Genomic DNA, 15,576 nt, shown 5'->3' on the forward strand with positions numbered 1-15,576 from the left:
CAAGTTTTCTTGGATTTTCAAGATCTCTTTGCAGTGGACTGATATGACTGTGGTCGCACCGACATCCACACAACAACAATTCCCACAGACCTTGGTATGAAATTTTAGACAAAATTTCACCAGTAGCCTACAAAATCTGCATCCCCAAAGGCAGTTTGGCAGAGGGGGAAGATAATCCATATTAACCAACTGAAGTGTTGCCATCCTAGGCACACTCTGCAGCAACTGGAGGAGTCTTCTGGAACCCCAGAGGGGGTCACTCCAGCTCCCTAGAATTCCAACTATAAAATATTCCATCCATATAGTCAATAAATTGCAAATAGAAAAATGTGTCCTGATTTGTCAAAATGTATGGGTCCGCCCCACTACATAAATAGTGGTGGGGAAATGTCTACAAATATGCTTTTGCTTTGTCATCCTAGAATTGGAAACATGGAGACTTAAACCAAGGAGGACCACACAGGGACTGAAGGAAAGATCCAAGGGGCCCGGGGTATTGCTCCATACTCACATCAGGACTGGGCGAGGAGAACTGGTCGATCCACCACTGATGGGAGAAGCTGATAAATTTTGACATTTGAACCAGAAAGAAAAGAAACTAATCATCCCAATCTTGCAACTTCCCATTGATGGCTGATCAACGCCAAATCGCGAGGGGGGCTCTTGCTGGATGGTATAGAAGGTGAATCGTTGGTGTTAGGTGGGGACTTTAATATTGTGATCAATAGCAAGATGTATCGGAAGTCGGAAAGTAGATATTACAATGAGAAGATTAGTGAAGAGCTGAAGGCGTTTGTATTTAAATATGGACTCATAGATATTTGGAGAGAACTTCATCATGATGGTGAAGAATACTCATTTTATTCGCCTGTTCATGATTCATACTCAGGAATTGATTATTTCTTTATTAGTGATACTTTGAGCAGTCAAACAGTGACCACAAACATATTGGAAAGGGGTATTTCTGATCATGCTTTATTGGACTTGCAATTACTTCTGGATAATGTAGGTAACAAAACAAGAAGATGGAGAATACAAGCCAACATACTTAAGGATAATCTGGTTGCAGAGGGATTTTTCGTTTGGCTCAATTTCATCACGTGTAAAACAGCTGTTCTTTGCATCCGACCTCAGAATTCAGTTTTCAATCTGCTAGTGACTCAATAATCATTGCTAGTGTTTATCTGAAACTTTACAAAGCGGCTCCCACTAGTTTTGAATCCAATTTAGTGAATTAAATCCATTTTTCAGTGTTTTTTTCCCATTCATTCAAAGCCACATTTAAACCATTTTGACCTGTTTGCCATCATTCCTGTTTCTCTCTGAGTTTGTTGGGGGAATTGTGATTGAAACTGTATGTGTTGAGTTTATATTCCTGAAACCTGTGTTCTCTCCTTCCATCTCTTTATACTGCATATTGGAGGGATTGAGTAGTGCGCAGGGGAAAGAGTGACATTGCATTTGATTGAACCCACACAAAGTATTATTCTATGTTGCATTATTTTTCCTATCCATACTCCTTCTGATTAAAGAGATTGTTGATTGTGACATCATCCCATTGGTGATCATTGTATAAATATTAAAGGCATACTCTAGTAAAAAAATGTATTGTCCCTATGGGTCGGCCATGTTTTTTTAAGGCTAAGTGGGTCGATTTTAGAAAACTTTCCTATGGACCATACTCGAGTTTTCGTCCATTAAACGCACGCGAAAACAAGCACCTGGGAGCCGCCATTTCCTGATAATCCTATCTTTTCCCCGATCGCCCTGGCAGACCTGCTTTTGCGGCACTAAATCAATTCCCCCGCCCCTGAGCCTGACAGTATCAAAACATTCATATTCCCCGCCTCTCTCTGTGACGTTTCTGTGCTGCGTAGGCAAACGCGCCCAGTCGTCTTCTGCGCGACTCCACACAGAACCCGGAAACCAACACAGATCAACTCACAACACAGCGTGCCACAATTCGGAATATGAAACTGTACTTTAAAATGAAACAGCAACACGGTACATTTGGTAAAGTACATTTATTTGACATTAAATGTTTAGAGAATATTCATCAATTGCCATATGAACTCCGAAAGCCATTTATTTTCTTTTATCTGTATCCGCAATAACTGTTCCGTTTCATCTTGAGTTACGCGCTGTTCCATTATGGCACACAGGGTGTTTATTTTCGTAAAAAGAATCACTTTGGAAGCACGGTGAACCGCAAGGCTGTTCCATCAACTAGGCACTAGTCCAGCCTAAAGTTCGTTATGTTACTTCTAGCCACTAGTACAGCGTAAGGGCATGTGGGCCATTGGCGATCGTCCCATAATATGGTGATCGTGCTCCAGTTGTTGACACGAAGCTGCAGGTGTCTGCTGAAGAATCCGTCCGCCGGTGTCTCAAACAGGTGGCAGTTGCAGAAAGGGATCAAATACCTGTTAAGAAAACAAATAAAAGATAATTAGTCTCGCTAGCCGAACTTCATTAATATTACTCATTTCATTTATTACGGCCGATCAGAAACTATTTGCTTGCAAGGGTAGTTCAATGGAGTATGTTGTTCTCTAACATAAATGCGAAAAGTAACGAGATAAATCGAGGGCAACACACAATGATAAACGACACTCTACATGCATGAGGAATGATATGATATATGATATGGCATTTGTAACGCGCGTATACTCAAGTGTTTCTAGGCGTGACGAGGCAGGTGGGGAACAAGGGCAGACAGACAACGATCCTACTGGGCCAGGTGTCTTTCTGATCGCGCATGGGGAAGGGCTATACATGGTTAGTTGAATACAATTTAAATAATTGGGCCAGCTGTTGGCAAGTGCAAGGTAAATGGCGGGACAAGGGGCTGAAGGGTACAGAGACAGTCCCGTGGTGCAGGGAAAAGTGGCTGGGCCAAGGAGCGAGATCGGTGACACCAGTGATCCTGCATGCCGATGTGCCCACTACGAATAGTTTTAACATCTTTTACAGTCTTCATTCATTCATTTATTCATGCATCCATTCATTAAATCTTCATTCTGGTATAAAAGTGTGTAAAGATTTACTTACATTATATTTGAAATTTCCATTGTGTCTCTTCGTAATGCAGTCTGTAAAACAGACCGTGCTCTTGACAATGATTTTTCGTATACTGACCTAAAACTGAAACTCGGTCGAGTTTCTGAATTTTCTGCCTTATCATCTCTTACGTTATTGCGCACTCCCTTCAAATGTAGTTCTTTCTGCATGGTCCCTGTCTCAAGGTCAAAAAACAATAGACCCTTATACTTCCAGTGCGACTTGTGGGCCTCATCTGTGCACTGTCCTTCGCATTCTTTATTTGCAACATCACGTAGTATAGGCATCTATGAGAACTTGAAGTTTTGAACCCGTCTATGTAGTGCGCCTCAATGTGCAAATGCGAACTGGCTTCTCTCCCAAATGCCACGGCCTGCTTGGCTGGCGCGTTCTAAGTGCCCCAATTTTTTCCCCGTTGTCTGCGAGCTTTGCAGCCCAAATTGAGACATTTAATTTTTTGCGGAAGGTCAGGGAAAGTATAAAGTACCACACGAGTTGAGTTAAAAGTGAGATTTATTGTTTGTTTGTTTTATTTTTTGCAATACGCAAGCCTCCCCTCTGTTAACAGTGCGCAGCATTTACATTTACATGAAATGAGACATGAGAAAAATATATACATACACATATGTGAGGTGAATAGAGAGAATTCAAAGATGACACCCAGCTTAGGTTTACAGGTACACTGTACAATAACATTTATTTACAAAAATACAATCCTATTGCAATTATTTAAACCGCGATTTGTACTTCACAATCAGCTGTGCTTCGGGTGGGCATGGCACAGTCGCAATGTTTGGTGGCAATGGATCACTGCTCTGTACAGAAACGTCCAAAATTCCATATCTGTGCTTCTCTAACACAGCAACAATAAGGCCTTTCACAAAGTCGAACTGCATTTCATCATAGACTGGTTTGATCACCCATTGCTTACTTCGTTTTGAAAACACCTTGGTGTAGCGAGGCATCCTTACTTTGCCCCTAGTCCTAGATTGTTCTCGTCCGACATTGCTGTTATGGGCCAAGACCGCTAGTAGGGTGCGATGTTTCATGCCCCGAAAGCTAAAATGCAAGCGCTTTGGCCTGTACTTTAGGCACATATTGTGGAACACCTCCAAATCTCCTGTGTGACAGAATTCTGTCAGTCCTCTCAAATCTCTTGATAGAGTTTTGTCGAAAACAATCTTCTCAATGGCTTTGTGTGTCGGTGATGATGGAATCAACCACTTCTTCTTCCGTGCCTCCTCTGGGGACAAAGGGCCATGTTCACATTGGTGGAAATGTTCATTTGCTGTCCAGCGGTGAACGTTGGTACAGTGGTGCATCAGTGACCGCCATTTTTCAAGTAGTATTTCCAATGACCCCTCGCAAGTTTTTGAGCTCCACCAAAGATGGTTGGTGATAGAATGTGACCACTGCAAAATACTTTCAAAACCTTTTTTTTTTTCCTGCAGCCGAGATTTTCTTATTGATTGATTTAGCAAGATGCCATACGCCAAATTGATGTTTAATATGTGGGAACTGCTCTCTCATTGTCTTGGCAATTGAAACGTGTCTATCCGTGGCTATGAGGTCGATGTGCATCCCCCTCGATTGTAGATCTTCCACTGATTTTATAAATCCTAGTTTCTCCATGGCCACTGAGGATGTACATTGTGTTACCTGCACGACCTCGGAACTCACAATTTTCTTACTATCCATGTCCTGAAAGTGGTAGGTGCAGTACTTGGCAGAAAATCCAGGGCTATCGCACTGTCCATCGCCGGCTAGCCTGAATCGTTTGCCTTCAAATGTACTTGCAAGAGACAATTGTTCAATTCTCCAAGCATCACTAATGGCCGGAAACAGATAATCACGTTGGTATGTGTAGTACAGCGCACTTGAAATGAATTCGAGTCCCACAAACTGAAAGAAAGCCTCTACCTTTCGAAAACTTGAGCCACTAAAAAGTAAAGCCGCTGCACACAGTAAATTGCCTGCTGGCAGTTTCCCCAGCATTGGTTGTGCAAACCATGAGAACCTATGATTTAATCTACAGGCGGCATTTATTTTAAGGTTACTGCCTTTCATTTTACGAGTCACATTAATGAATGGCTTCCCACATACTTTCCCTCTAACGGAATGCACACATTTCAGCATACTTATAATTTCCATCAAGCAACTGTCGAATACAATGCATTTGCTCTCTTTCATTAGACTGTCATCCTGCGTCAACGTTATTTCGGCCTTTGACGTTGTGGAGATGTCAACACATTGGAAAGTTATATCGCTGCTATCAAGTATTGTTGCGTCTATGGATGCTGCGGCTGGTTCATTCTCTCTCATTTCAACATCTGCTAATTCAACATTGATGGGAGAACACAACAATGTCGACATGTTTTTTGGTGGCAATTTTTTGGCTGGTGTAGATTGTGTAAATTGATCTGCAACTACTTCCGAGCTATCTCCAAAACATTCAATAACATCTTCTTGTGGTGGTCCGGTCGCACAGTAGCCATGGTCCAATGCATCTTTGCTGTAGTCTCCAAACAGAGCTAATTCATGTTCTGGCCATTGGACATAAGCATCTCGAGCCTGAACACGCCTCGCCTCAATTAATAGTTCCTCCATAGTGTACATGGTCTGGCAAGCCACATCTCTCATTCGCTTCACTGTCTGTGTGTGTATAGTTCTGACGCCGACGGGTAACTGGAGGAGAGATTGGAAAAGGGATGTTCAGTTTAAACACAAGATGGAGTGTAGTAGAATTGAATAGAAAAAAAACATAAAATAGTCCCCACCACAACAATTGTTTTAAAGTTATGAACTGTTTGTAACAAACCTTTTTTTGTTTTTTTTTCTTTGCAACTTTTTTGACTCGACCTTCAACATCTGCACGCTGTAGCTCCGATTCGTTTCCGCTTGTCCTCCCTTCCGCTTGCGCTGCAAGGACTATATTTTCTGTATCCGCATAGACAGCAAGGAATGAGGCTCCATCGTCTCCCTGAAACATAGTACTTTTATTACTATGTATCAAAATATTGTTCGCATAAAACACGTGAGGACACACAGGTACATCTCAATAGCCAAACACGATTTAAACATTGTGTGCAACAATCAAACGACAAGTATTCGACCAGTGAATGATCTATTTCGATGGAACTGTCAGTATCCATACCTCTGGCTCTGCATGGACTGCCATGAATGGTTGTATTGGAGAGGAGGCATCCGCATCTCCCTGAAACACAGTACTTGCATTAGTATGCTTTTCAATATTGGAAACACAACACACACTTGGGGTCGAACGCACAGGTACATATAAAGAGATAACCACAAATGATGCATTGTCCAAAAGAATCAAGGAAAATCCAAATATGATCACATTTCATCGACTTATTTCAACGATTCCTTTACATCTGCATCATCTAAATGAGATGTTCTGATTGTGGTGGAAGCTCCGTCGTCTCCCTGAAACACAGCACTTGCATTAGTATGGTTTTCAATATTGGAAACATAACACACACTTGTGGTCGAACGCACAGGTACATATAAAGAGATAACCGCGAAAGATGCATTGTCCAAAAGAATCAAGGAAAATCCAAATATGAACACATTTCATCCACTTATTTCAACGATACCTTTACATCTGCATCATCTAAATGAGATGTTGTGATTGTGGTGGAAGCTCCGTCGTCTCCCTGAAACACAGCAGTTGCATTAGTGAGGATTACAATTGTGAAAACATAACACACACCTTGGGTCGACAGCACAGGTACATATCAACGAATGAAACATTGTGTAGAACAATCAAACGACAGGAATTCCGGCTCTCAAGATGACGCTCGATGGAGCTGTCAGTATACATACCTCCTGCTGGTGAAGAATATCTATGGATGTTGCAAATGTAGTGCGCACTTCCGAAAGCTGTTGCGCCGATTCGTATACTTGAATGTCAGGCTCTGCATCAAGTGTAGGGGTTGACGCTCCGTCGTCTCCCTGAAACACAGCACTTGCATTAGTGAGGATTACAACTGTGAAAACATAACATACACCTGGGGTCGACAGCACAGGTACATATCAACGGCTAACCACGAATCAAACATTGTGTAGAACAATCAAACGACAGGAATTCCGGCTCTGATGATGACGCTCGATGGAGCTGTCAGTATCCATACCTCCTGCTGGTGAGGAACATCTAGAAACGTTGTAGATGTGGCGGACGCTTCACCATCTCCCTGAAAGACAGTACTTGCATTAGTATGGATAACACTAATTATAACTGAAAACAAACACCAGTGGACGATAACTAAGGTGTATATTAATTGGAAAGCAGTAACCAAACATTCGGTAAAATAATTACACGATAGAATAAAACTATTACTTGACATGCATAACACAAGTATGTAGCGGATTAGCCTAGTAAGATTACCTGATACGCGCTAGAAGTGGTTGATAACTGCGACCACGTCAAGGATGTAGAATGTTCTTGCTTCAGATTCAAGGGATAGTCAAGAAGTTGTAAAGGTCAATCAATGATTGATAATGAAATGCCAATATAAAAAATAGCCACGTAAGCAGACAGAATACTTGAGAAATGCTCAATACAGCACAGTTCCCTGTTCCCATATATATACATTGCGTTTGTGGGTTATGAAATCGAAAAAGAATATATTGATAAATGTCATTATTAAAAAAACTATACACTCATATCAATATCGAAATTATTACAAGGGATAGAACACCTACAATATCTATTAGTCCATTCGACTAAACACTACCGCAAGGCCTAAAGCTAAATCCGGACACTTGACTCACCGGTGGCGGAATGTGGACGAATATAGTGGGAATAGCGTTTTCGAGCAATTTCCATGTAGTTCGCCGTTTATTCTTCTTTGTTACCCAAGAAGTTGTGTACATGTCCAAGGAAAAGTGCCGGCTGCAGATGCGGTATCGATCGCCCCTCTTGTCCTCTAAGACTTGTTGGACTCTACTTTCCAGCTCATCCAGTGGATATCCGCAATGTCTGACCCATTCTCTTATTCGATCAACAGTTTTCGGGAATACATGCATTGTAGTTCCTTCAGATTTCGCATGGGTCTTCGAAGGGCAACCGCTAATCGAACAGGCAGGCATTGTTGATGAATCTGAAAAGTAAATATCGACATTATTATACAATCTTCAAGAAAAAAGATTTGATACAAAAGTAAATGAATCATACAATGATCAATGCAAGGTTTGTTTTGGTCGCAGGAACTGTACCAGTTCATTATGTGCGGCTTAGTATTTGCATAAATTGCAGAAATGTATAAATGATGTGACTAAAATCTGAACATATGACTCATCCCTTGGCTGTTCTGTATTGCACGAGAAGGAAACATGCTTACATTATAGACTGGACCCCCGAAGGATGCAATTCGATGACAATAGACACAGAGGAAAATAAATAGATCTATTGATAGCATAGCAATGGAATCTCTAGTCAATAGCAATGAGACCAATGAACATAGCACTATTGTGTACTCTACTCGCAAATAGATAGAAATTTAAAAATCTGCGAAATATGACTAGGATACATGGCCTTACCTTGACCAACAAACAGTTGGATTCAGCAAGCAGAGCAGTATGTTGCAGGAGAATAGGTGGATGGCCACAGGTAGCACACTGATGGGTTTGCTCTAAGCGGTCACAGAAGTTCACGGATAGCACGACGACAACCAGATTAGCGTAGATCTCGGTGGTTGCCAGGTAACACGTTCAGGAGTTGACTTTCAAAGCACAAAGATGTTCTCATGAGACATATCAAGTGGTTTATAAAGTATTTGGAACAGGGGTGTGTTGAATGACGTATGTATGTCGTGGTCTTAGAGGGGCGGCCTGCTTCAAGGGGAGGCCTGGCTGGAGACACGAGGTTTGAGTAGGCCATGTGAACAATGGCCCCTTGGCGTGGGACACCTTTTGAAGTGTACATGTAGTTTGGCACCTTGGCCGTTTGCGCCTGTCACTGCCCCCCATGCCAGCGCTCATCCCCGGGTGCGAACTGCCTTTGATAGAGGGGGGTGGGATGGATGGGCCTGGGGCGTGCAGATAAGGCACAGGAAGACTGCTGAATGGAGACACACTTATGTGGATTGCAGGGGGGCGGCCTGCTTCAAGGGGAGGCCTGGCTGGAGACACGGGGTCTGAGGAGGCCATGTGAACAATGGCCCCTTGGCGTGGGACACCTTTTGAAGTGTACATGTAGTTTGGCACCTTGGCCGTTTGCGCCTGTCACTGCCCCCCATGCCAGCGCTCATCCCCGGGTGCGAACCGCCTTTGATAGAGGGGGGTGGGATGGATGGGCCTGGGGCGTGCAGATAAGGCACAGGAAGACTGCTGAATGGAGACACACTTATGTGGATTGCAGGGGGGCGGCCTGCTTCAAGGGGAGGCCTGGCTGGAGACACGGGGTCTGAGGAGGCCATGTGAACAATGGCCCTTTGGCGTGGGACACCTTTTGAAGTGTACATGTAGTTTGGCACCTTGGCCGTTTGCGCCTGTCACTGCCCCCCATGCCAGCGCTCATCCCCGGGTGCGAACCGCCTTTGATAGAGGGGGGTGGGATGGATGGGCCTGGGTCGTGCAGATAAGGCACAGGAAGACTGCTGAATGGAGACACACTTATGTGGATTGCAGGGGGGCGGCCTGCTTCAAGGGGAGGCCTGGCTGGAGACACGGGGTCTGAGGAGGCCATGTGAACAATGGCCCCTTGGCGTGGGACACCTTTTGAAGTGTACATGTAGTTTGGCACCTTGGCCGTTTGCGCCTGTCACTGCCCCCCATGCCAGCGCTCATCCCCGGGTGCGAACCGCCTTTGATAGAGGGCGGTGGGATGGATGGGCCTGGGGCGTGCAGATAAGGCACAGGAAGACTGCTGAATGGAGACACACTTATGTGGATTGCAGGGGGGCGGCCTGCTTCAAGGGGAGGCCTGGCTGGAGACACGGGGTCTTAGGAGGCCATGTGAACGATGGCCCCTTGGCGTGGGACACCTTTTGAAGTGTACATGTAGTTTGGCACCTTGGCCGTTTGCGCCCCGGACAGCCCCCCATGCCAGCGAGCATCCACCGGCGCGAACCGCCTTCATATGAATATACAGTATATCGCCTTTATATGAATGATAGTATATCGTTGCTTATCAATAACAAATGCCACATAACGCAGATTCTTGTGAGCACAGACCCACACTTCAACCAATGTATTATAGTGGCCAAGACCCGAAGGCCTGTATAATCCAATGGTAATTGATAGTATAGATATATGTGATTCATTTAAAAAATCGAGACAAACGTTGTTAAAATAAATGTGGTGTTTTATTTTGAATCTTATTTTCATGAAGAAAAAAAAATTAGAAGACTTTAAAGGTTATACAGGTCAGGTTGCAGCACAGTGAGAGAAAATCCCCTGTACTGACTGCTGTCACTCGGGAACGTGTCTCTAATGGCACGAACGGCACAGGCGGGTATCACTCGTCGAACGCGGTGTCCAAGCCTCCCGTGAAGCCACCATGTGTAGGAACGATAGGCCACCAGCCTGTACCACCTGTGAAAAGGAATGAAACAAACTGTTTTTAAATGACCCAGATAAGTTTAATAAACGTTTGTTGTCAATGACAATTCTTGTAACTAATGGCATTTTACACGGACAAATGCTATCTAGACAATGCACACTATTTAACGCCTTACATGCGTTACAATGATATGTAGATGTAATTTTGGATATAGTAGAAGAACATGAAATAGGAGTGGCATGACAAGCAGAGTATACTTACTCGTTACTCGGATTACGAGGACGAACAGTTGCTCGAAGTTCGTGCATAAGCACCATCAAGATTCTCAACACGGCCCGTGTGAGGCAGGCTGCCCTGAAGTCTGGCAGCTCGGTGATGCATTGCGGGCGTGGCTCGCCTTCCGAAATGTAGGCCAGGCATCCCGAGTTTTCTCGGCAGCAGCAGTTCTCGTCCTCGGTTGGCATTAGCTCGCACCGATTGCATGTGCACCAGGTGGAGACGCCGTCCATGCGACTAGGCCCAGGCTCTTCATCTGTTGAATCGTCCTCCCAACTGCCGTCCGAATCCCCATCGTTTTCGCGTGCTTCCCTTTCCAGTAGTTCCTCCTCGGTATACTCGGGCTCGTACATGTAGGGCATTATTGTAGCCATTGTGTGGTAAACAAAGTAAAATAATTTACCGAGATGGTACAGGTGTTTACACGGGCTACAAGCGACGAAGGTAGCTGACCAGAGCACTGAAACGAGTCACAGAATACTCAAAGTAACACAGAGAGAGGAATGGAATCGAAAATCGGCTGCTGTGTGTTGTGAAACGGTCTGTTTATACTTATTGAGGAGAGAGGCGTCCTGCCATTTCCATGGCGACACATCATTAGCTGAAGCGCAGCGAATGTTGACACGAGACGTGCTTTGGCGTTGGGAAATGGGCGGTACGAGTCTGCTGATGTCAGGCTCAGGGGCGGGGGAATTGATTTAGTGCCGCAAAAGCAGGTCAGCCAGGGCGATCGGGGAAAAGATAGGATTATCAGGAAATGGCGGCTCACAGGTGCTTGTTTTCGTGTGCGTTTAATGGACGAAAACTCGAGTATGGTCCATAGGAAAGTTTTCTAAAATCGACCCACTTAGCCTTAAAAAAACATGGCCGACCCATAGGGACAATACATTTTTTTACTAGAGTATGCCTTTAAATAGTGTTATATATATATATTGTTGAAATCCATAAAATAAATCTTTTAACTTTGCAAAACTGCCTGCTTCCTGATTCAGTGAGACCGGGGGGGATTCAAAGAGAGGGGCGTGATAAAAGGGTACATCATTCTGAAATAAAATAATTTATAGACAAAAATATATAATTAAGGTTCTCAATTGTGCATTCCACGCTAGGCATTGACAGTGAAGTGCTGGGTTGAAATCACTTACAAAGAAGACAGGAGAAAATGAGGCGGTAGACCTAAGCTCCAAGACGTCTGCACTGCGGATCCACAGCAACCAGAGAAGCCATTTCTCCTGACGAGCAGTGCTGCCGAGAACCAGGTACTCAGTTGACAGGGCGGTTATGCCCCACAATACCCCACAAGGGGGTGAGAGCAATACGAAATCCAGATGGCATGAGTAGCCGGATGGCCCACTCAGGGTCCAGCCAGAAAATACTTCACGAGAGGGTAAGAGTGAAATGAAACCCAGACGGCCTGAGAGGCCAAATAACCCATGCCGGGCTGAACCAGAAGATACCCCACCAGGAGGTTAAAGCAATAAACCCCAGATCCTCTGAGAGGCTGAATAGCCTAGGCAGGGCTGATAACGCAGGCACACCACAGAGGCGTGAGAACAGTAGTAAGCTGAGAAGGTTCAAGAGCCAGAAGGCCCACGCTCGGCTAAGAGTTACACTAAGCCAAGAGAAACTGAAACTCCCTGGAGGGGTGCACAAGGAAAAGCGTCAAAACATACGTCCAGAGCCTATTGAACTAAACAAGTTGCCAGTTTGCAGAATCAGTTACTCCAATTGAGGAACATACTCTGTGAACTGACAATGACATTTGTGTGGTGGTCTGACATCCTCTTTTCCAGAATGAGAGAATGAATAAAGGACTTATTTTGAACTGTACCAGTAGGCTAAGGCCTGAGAGAGAAAAAGATAACCAAACGCAATTGTGTGGAGGTCAGGACCAAGCATTAACAAGCCGAGTTAAGAGGGAAGTGATATTTTCCTAGGCTAAGCTTATGTTTCCTTTGCTATTAAAAGTAAGGTCAGCTACTAGGATAGATTAGGTTCGGACGGAGGACTCAGTTAATGTAAGACATCCTGACGAGTACCAGTTTGCTATTTTTTTTAGGTGTATGGAGTCTCATCATCTTTGTTGCAGGGATAGGTGAGGCATTCTTTCTTTTAATAAAACGTCTAACTCTGAAACATTTCTTCTTGTCTGTCTCCTATATCTGACTCGCCACACCGATGATCATCGGTTTGCTTTAAAGTTGGGTGCTTATTTCACACATTTTTTCATCTGGTTTATTTGTAACTCTTGTGTTTTTAGGCCTTTGCATTCTCTCATTTAAAGTAAATCTGAGACACAGAAGAAGTCGGAAATTCTTTTGCACAAGGATCTAGTGCTGCAAACTCATGCTATACAATCACCTTTGACACTGACGTAAAGGATTTGGAGCAAGCCAAGAACCACTATGGTAATTTTATTCTAAAGGGCCAGGAAGCCTATACAGAGCGCCACCTGGTGGCCGGAGGGCACAGATCTTTGGCAGCCAATAGCTTTTATTTTTCCACGACCCTGTGGCTCATAGTTGCACAGGTGTGGACTGACCTATAGGCAATACTGGAGATTTCCTGGTAGGCCTTTAGACCCTGGGCCTCTTTTGTGTGATGACCTATTTTATTTCCAAATGTTCTCACAGGAAAATGTTTGGGCTTGCTGAAAATGTGTAATATTGGGCTGCTTTGAAAATTATTTCCCGGGCCTGTTTTGGTTCCCAGTCCACCCCTGTAGTTGTATGTGTTCATTTTGGAGTTCTGCAGAACATTTCTCTGAAATGATAAGTGAAGTCTAAATCTCTGCTCATGTGCATTCTTTCAAGCTCAAACTAAAGCAAACTAAAGACAACATTGGACTGAACTACCACCTTGATTTCAGCACAACGGTTACATGAGGACACGGTTATTTAAGGACACACATGCTGTCCTCTCATACACTTTAAACGGGGCTCTCACCAGATTATAACTTGTGCAATACATTCCTGAAATGTCATTCAGTATTATATTTCTTGCGTTTACTCTAAAGGTTATGTTTGTAATGTTCGCCCCATTAGGGAATTCTATTTGGCGACTAAATACATTCACCTTAGCTGCAGTGCAAGAGTGAAATCATAGATTTCAATTGGGAATGAGATTAAAATGTCAAGTCAGTGAAAACGTACATACGTAATAGAGGGAAAAGGAGAGGGGGAGGAAGAGGCGGGGGGAGGGGTAGCGGAAGGGGCAGGGAGAGGGAGACAAAGACAAGTTTGCTTAGGCGTGATGTTTTAGCCAACTGTTTTTGCTAAAGATTGTTTGCATTTTATGCATTGATTTAGAATGGAATTTGCTACTTTGCATATCCCCTTTGACTAAAAAGAACGTGTTCTGCTCATGAAAGTGTAACACACAGACGCGAGAGCCTTTTGGATTACTAGAGTGCTCAGAAAAGTCACTATTTTACCCTACCGGAAAGGTTCTAACTAACCCCTGTGATGTCCCAAGGAGACGGTGATGAGCCACCCATCTAAGGAAAGGGATAGTTAAAAATACTAATCCTAACTTTCTACGCACTCCTTGGCCAAGCCCAGCGGGAACACCTTCAATGTTCTAATAGAGATAGAATTTTTTTATTAAAAATGGAAGAGGGGTGGAAACTCACTTTTGCCATCTCAATCCAAAGTTTTAAAAAAAACAATAATTGGGAATGTGCATCCCAGGTATTCCTGGGTCTTGAAAGTCTATTAGTCCCCCGGCGAGGGACAATCAGATTGTTACATGCAATCTGATTGGCCCTCGCCTGGGCTTTACCCGACCGGGAATCCCTCGCCCGGGATTCCTTTCCTTTGTTCCCGGCGGGGGTGTGGCAGCCCCTCGACACGGCTGGAGGCAGCCATCCTCCCCCACCTGATTCAGGTAAGTGTTTTGTCCCTCACCCCCAACCCGCCCTACAAACAATCCCCTATCTGCCCTCCCAACATGGCCGCCATGTAAAGGGAAAACATACTCTGTTTTCCTTTCCCGGTGGCCATTTTTTTTTACCATTTTTTTTTTCTGTTCCGAAATGCTGCAGCGTTTCGGAACAGAAAAACAATGCTATTAGTACCCCAGTCTTCGCTCGAGCATGTAACTATGGGCCCTTGGCAATACCTGATTCGGTAATGCCCCCAAGGCTCGGGGCTTATTGCTTAAATACAGCTGTCCACAACAGCTGCAAATGATTTTGTCACACAGTACCCTATTCCTTATAGTGGTATCCCCAAAATAACAGTCAACCGGTTTCAGTGGTATCGAACAACTGGACCTCCTTTTTCAGGACAATCTGCTTCCACAATTTAGGGAAATAATACATTCTTCAGTTCAAGGAGCCGGTACATTCATAAGCTCTGCGTCCAGTTGAGGGCAGGTTATTTTAATTTGTAATTGTTATCCGTGATAATTGCTTGCAACCTCAATGCTCCCCGGTCCGTTACTGTGGAAAAAAAAACATGAAAGAACACAGTATGGAAACCTCAACAAGTTTGTGTGAAACTAATTAGGAGGTCATACAAGATGTGGTCTAATGGTGATAGTGTAAAAAGGTCACCTGGGTACAAGTCCCAGTTTCCCCACTTGACCAACATATGTAATCCTGGGTATGACAGAATGCCAGCTGTGCAGGTAGGCAATCCTGAGCTTTGTTAATTTTGTAACAAAAAAGGATTATGGTAATTGTCATAAAGAGAGCTATTCTGATCTGACCTCACTTT

At 44.0% G+C, this 15,576-nt stretch overlaps 1 protein-coding gene across 1 annotated transcript in view; it reads left to right on the forward strand.

The window, feature by feature from the left end:
* LOC138566832 (HHIP-like protein 1) overlaps positions 1-15,576 on the forward strand; it is a 506,279-nt gene that overhangs the window by 424,716 nt on the left and 65,987 nt on the right. The gene's annotated exons all lie outside the window — the stretch shown is intronic.

The sequence above is a fragment of the Ambystoma mexicanum genome, chromosome 2p (genome assembly GCF_040938575.1).
Source record: "Ambystoma mexicanum isolate Mex_15411 chromosome 2p, UKY_AmexF1_1, whole genome shotgun sequence".
In the NCBI taxonomy this organism is placed as follows: domain Eukaryota; kingdom Metazoa; phylum Chordata; class Amphibia; order Caudata; family Ambystomatidae; genus Ambystoma; species Ambystoma mexicanum.